The following is a 6000-nucleotide window of genomic DNA, read 5'->3' as shown; positions in this document are numbered from 1 at the left end:
TTTTGCCAATTTCTTTCTGGGGTGCTGATTATAAAACGCCTGAGAGTAGCAGAGCAGGGCTTGCCTATATGCCAAAGAACAGACTCATACCGAAGGAATCAACATGCTAATTTGTGGGCGGGGTCATAAGAAAAGTCACTCTTTGGCTTTGTTGTATTGCACCTCCCAGATTCCATCTCTCTATTTTAGTTGCATACAAAAAATATTTAGGTTGGCTCTGAAGACAAAAGTGACAAGCAAGAAGAAGTCTATAGAATAACTGATCTATTGCACATAAACTATCCAAGCAGTTGCAAGCATCACAAATCAAGCTGCAAGGCCCTGACATTAATGCCTGGAAATGGCCATGGCTCTGTTAGATATGGTAGCAAATGTGGATATTTCCACAGTGGGAGAGTTGATAACAGAAGGAAAGAACCAAAACCAGTGTGGGCACCTGAGAATGGCAGCTATTAACTGCAGTCCTTCCACAATAGCCACAACCAATGTTCCCTCTAAGATGTGGAGTCTTGTGAGCAATAATTATACTTTGTGAGCTACTGGCACTAAAGTTGTGAGTGAGCGACTTGGCTGCTGCATAACTTAGTTGGCTCTGGAGCCATCCTTCCTGAGTTAAGACAAAAATGTGTGAGCTGGAGGCTAAAAAACTGTGAGCTAGCTCACACTAACTCAGCTTAGAGGGAACACTGGCCACAACCTGCTTTTCCATATCAATAAACATCTAAGGGTGAAGCATCCATTTCAAAAATCCATACTGGACATTTCAGAGAAGTCCTAAACAGAATCTATAAACTAAGGACTGAGCAGTGGGTCTGGCATCACAGTGTTTTTGTTAGTTGTGATTATTCTTCCATCCCCTAACTGTAGATTGTTAGGCTGTGCAGTTTCCCACACTTCAGTTATGTCCATTTATCGCTTGTGATTTTTGGCAGATTGACAGGAAATGACTGAACCTGGCAAAGGCCATCGACAGTGAACTGCACAACATCCCTTCTATTTCCAACCCGCCTCCCGGTGGCCCCTGCCACAACTTGATTTACATTAAGATGGACAAAATGTCATCGGTACGGCTGTCACCACTTTGGAGCTTTCCTAACATCACAGGGAAGGGGAAACACATGCCCACGTCATGGAACCAGCCTGGAAAAGCCCACGTTTCCCTTTGCTTGTGGACTGCTGGTCATTCCTGCCTAGATAATTCCATGTGTTTGTTCGAGCAAGGGCCGAGCTGATCAAAAATAAACTTCCTGCAGTTCTTAGCTGTTGAACTCAGATTCATGACATATTTTGTGTCAGGAAAACAACTTACAATCGGAGTGTTTGGAATGGATAGCATGTTAAGCAAGCACCTGCTACAACTTTAAGTGTTATTTATTTATTATTATTTTCAATTTATATCGTATCTGAGAAAGGCTATGAAGTTGTGCCTTCTCCTCCAGAACTATGATGCAGCAGGAAAAGGTCTCAAGGGGAAACAAGGTGTTTTTTCCCCCTTTCCATTTCTTGGAAGAACAGTAATACAAATAGTTCTGTAGTACAACATTGCTGTCTGTTTCTTAAAGGTCCAGTTATTTACTACAAACAAACAAAAGAAAGGAGAAACAGAAGAGTGGATTGATCTAGCAGCTTCCACTAGAAATATCTTATATACACCAGCAGAAATGGAAGCCCTGTTCTTGCTTCTGGCTGGCTGCCGCTGATGTTCAGGTCAAAGGCAAGGATTTTCGTGATTCCTTTGCTTTTACCAGGCCGGATTGGCTATTTAACTTACAGGGAAAATTCCCAGTGGGCCACTGCCCAGAGGGTCAGTGGAGGCCAGGAGCAAGCAGAGATAAGCTCCAGCAGCTATGGCAGTCCCTTAGGCTCAAACCTGTCAGCAGCGGCGAAGATCAGTGTCAGCTCACCATCCCTCACTGCTACCAGGTGGCAGGAGAAGCCAAGGAAAGGTGATATCTAGTGTTGGTGCCACTGATACCATTGTGGTCACCTGCAACGCTGACCACATGGGCCTCTCAGCTTGGCTTGCACCCTGGCCATTTTAACTTCACAGTCCTTTCTGGTGTTTAACACAAACTGAGCCCCGAGCACTGCTATATCCCTAAGGAAAGAGGGACACTTAACACTATCAAACAAAAGATAGTAAAAGATAAACTTACACGTACTGCTAGAATCCACTTTCCTAATAGCTGTTCGAAAACAATAAAAGGGGAGGAACCACAGACAGGCAACTGAGTGAATTTACTGATCCCTAGCACACTTGGTTGCTAGAAGGGAAACCTCTAAAGAAAATCAGGGTGAGAAAAAACAAATACAAGTTGCTAACTTAATCAAGATCTGCAGAAGATACTCTGTTTATTGGGATGATAATAATACTTTCTCCTTTTAAACACAGCTGAAGTAGAACCCATGATTTTATATCCGTATCTCTGGGACAACAGAGAGAGTTTTAGACAGCAGTTAAAATAAAACAGGCCCAAACCTCAATTAGCATTAAAAATTACTATTTTGTCTAAACATACACACACACAAAAAACCAGTCTCAAATTTTGGATTTGTTCTGTGTCTACAATCTAAAAAATAGTTAATTTTTTAAAAATTCAAAATAACCCAGCTTGCTATGTTCCCTTCCATTTTCCAGCTAACAGCAAATACCTTTTAGTTAGCTTAACATGTAAACATCCTATCATAGTTCTGGAATCTAAATGTGTTTCATTCACTAAGTGATACCCTGTATATATCAAGATGAAGAACAATATCATTAATGCTTGAGTTTATTTCTGACTTTCATTTCTAAGATAATCATGAACCTTAGATCCCAGGGCAACCAGATGCAAAGAGACTTTTACTATCAATATATCTAATTCTCAACATGGCTCCATTTGTGAATACTTAAATCTGGAGCATGGAGCCATGGGCAGACATTACAGATCTTTCTACAAACCTGAGAAAAGCCCTGGTTTGGTGAGGGGGCAGGTACTTTTCACTGTCATTTTGGCCTTTGAGGGAGAACTCATTGGGGCCAGGTCCAGCAGCAAACTCTGGCAACTTGCTACCACATGACTTGCATGACTCAACCAGACCTGAAAGCCAGTGTGGTATAGTAGTTAGAGTTTGAGATTATGATCCAGGAAACCAAGGTTTAAATTAGGGTTGCATTAGGTCTTACATCCTCACTGGCAGGGGGTGGGAGCAAGCTCCCTGGTATTCTAGGCAAAAATCCAGTGTGATGATGTCACTTCTGCACAGGGGTCATTTCGTAGAAAAAGAGGTGCAGGCGCTCATTAGCATAACTCATTAGCATAATATATTTGCATATGCCACACCCCCTGACATCACCGAAAGTGTGTCAGAAGGCAACACCCATTGCTCAGGCGTCACCTCAAAAATCTCTAGTGCTTATAGAGCTGATAGGCCACCAATACCATGAGCACCAACAGAGTCACATTCAACAGCATGCCACCTCCCCTGAGCCAGCCACCGGCTGCACTGGCAGCCTCCGTCTCCTCCGGGCTGCTGCTACCACCTACTCGTTCAGTCCTTAGCTTCCTATCCCCATCATCTGCCATCACTGCCCAGCCAGTGCCTGCCTGAAAGGAACCGCCCTGCCCCACATGGGCTGGAGCACTGGAGGGGGGGGGGGGGAGGAAAGGAGAGGTGGGGTGTATTCTCCTAGCCCAGCCCTGATTCTGTCTCCAGCTCACACACAGCAGAACGAATGAGAAACAAGCACACGTGGCTGTCCAACAGTCACCTTCTACCTTAGAGGGAAATCCTGGGGGAGAAATGAGGGTGTGCACACCTGCTTCTTCCACCCCCTCCGTTCTCAGCAAGTTCTTCGCGCGCGCATGGTAGTCATCGAAGAACGCTACACATGGTGCTTCACGCTCCTGCTGGGGGTGGGGCTTGCCGCCTGTGCTTCTAACTGCTGGAGCTCTGCTCCTGCTCGAAATGACCCCTGCTTCTGCATGAAGTCATCATGGTGGCATTGTGCTGGGTTGTGGCTGTTGGGGGCAGGGCTTCCCTCACCAGCCAGGTGGCTGGTGGCAGGCAGGAGCTAGTTCAGAACCCCACTCTACTGTGGAAGCTCACTGGATGACCTTGGGCCAGTTACACACTTTCCCCTAACCTATCTCACAGGGTTGCTGTGAGGATAAAATGAAAGAGAGAAAAATAATGTAAACTGCTTTGATTCCCCACTTGGGAGAAAGATGTGGTATATGCATGAAGTAGGTTGGCTGGTAGGTGGTAAGCAAAGAAGGAAGCAGGGAAAGTTGGGGATATGGGGGCTGCCAGGAAGATAGAAAGAGCAAGTAGCATAGGCAGGGGGATACAAAGGAAAGTGTAGGCTTCCCACTATACAACTTGGTTCAGCCTGACTGGCCACACGCAACTAGGCCATACTTCTTCTGGGGAAAGGTTGCCAGGGGGAAGGAAGAAGGGGAAAAGGAGACAGGGGAGCAGATATAGGTAGGCTGGCCAGTGGCTGGGAAGGAGAGAAGGAAGCAGGAAAAGGGGAAAAGCTGTGGGGTTTTCAGGGAAGAGCTAGAGGAAATAGTGTGTGTGGGGCGGAATGTCTGTTTCCCACAAGTCGTTTTAATAAGTTCCAGGAATACCTATCTGCATAGTACCTTTACACTGAAGTTTCAAGTAGCTTTTACAATTGCTGATTTAGCTTTATAAAATCTTTCTGAGAATGGGACTAAACCAGATATAGGGAGATATCTGACATGCTAAAACTATGTAGCCAGTTTGTGCAATTCAAGCCAGAAACTTCAGTTTTACAATACTTAGACTGACACATTCCTGTAGACTAGTGGAATCCTTCCTTTCTACCCATTCAGATACCTTTTGCTTAAAAAAATGTTTTCTGGTGAAGTTACCAATTACACCCACAGTTTCCCAACATGCCCTCCACTTCTCAAATTTGTCAAACTGATAGTTTCCATTTTTATATTCACCTTTTCCACTGACATCATGATTTGTTTTTAATGCCAAAACAGAGTTATGAAACGCAGGTTCATCAAGTGACCACACTACCTGCCAGAGGTTTGAAAAGGCTTCTTTTCCTTTGCTAAACACATCAGATGCAACAGGATGTGGCAAGCTGCTGCACCACAATTTAGTTTAATAAGGAGCTTTTCTTCCTACATTTAACTTTAAAGTGACCTTGCCATGGAAACTTTTGTTTTAACTGAATAGTATTACTGACACAACACTTTGACTCTCCGTTCTTAAAAATAAGGAGAAGGCTCAGCAGGAGATATTTAGCAATAAGAATGCTAAAAATTTGTTATGCCACAGTCTAAGCTTGAAAATAAAAAGACAAACTTAGCTGACATTTTGGTTTCCTTCTCCCTACAGTAAACTGGTTGTTCCTTATAGCCTGTCCCTTGCTATAAAACCCATGGTATAATCCTAGTCCTGCTTGTGGGAAGAGGCAAACTTCATAATAACGTTATCGTAGCAGAGTACAGCCCACATTTCTTCCTTAGCTCTAAAGCCCTTTCACTCTAGACATTATACCTTTGCTAATGCTACATTCTTCCATGCCACAGAAATGCAAGTGAAATTATTATAGCCATCCTGGCAAAAAAGAAAGTAAGGGAATTCTTAAGCAATGATATAAACCCACAAACGACAGTGGTGAAAATGCTTTGGTGCATAAAAGAATGTGAGTTCAGATTTCCTGTGAATTTACAATGTTATACATCATTTGTAAACACAAGTTAAGGACCAGAGATGCCAAACAGAAACTGTAAAAGAACAGAGGAGCTAGGAATTTTGCAGAAGGGTCACAGAAAGCTGGAGCTGCAATTTGAGGAGCCAAGATTAATATCCTATTGAAGTCTGGCCCCTAAATTGGAATCTATTTTTTAAAAGGGATAAAACAAGTTCAAGTTAATGTGATAGTGTACTATGCACCCTTAAGTGCACCTACAGTAGAGTACTTAGATACATCACAAAGCGACTGCAAGGAGCACGCATAGGTAGTAGACTTAT

At 43.5% G+C, this 6000-nt stretch overlaps 1 protein-coding gene across 2 annotated transcripts in view; it reads right to left on the bottom strand.

Annotated features, from left to right (window-relative positions):
* The window catches only part of NFATC1 (nuclear factor of activated T-cells, cytoplasmic, calcineurin-dependent 1), a 214503-nt gene that overhangs the window by 678 nt on the left and 207825 nt on the right, over positions 1 to 6000 (bottom strand). The window lies entirely within an intron of this gene.

The sequence above is a fragment of the Gekko japonicus genome, unplaced genomic scaffold (genome assembly GCF_001447785.1).
Source record: "Gekko japonicus isolate JY-2015 unplaced genomic scaffold, Gekko_japonicus_V1.1 scaffold54, whole genome shotgun sequence".
NCBI classification, from domain to species: Eukaryota; Metazoa; Chordata; class Lepidosauria; order Squamata; family Gekkonidae; genus Gekko; species Gekko japonicus.
Note: the sequence above shows the minus strand (reverse complement) of the source record. Positions and strands in the feature narration are given on the sequence as shown.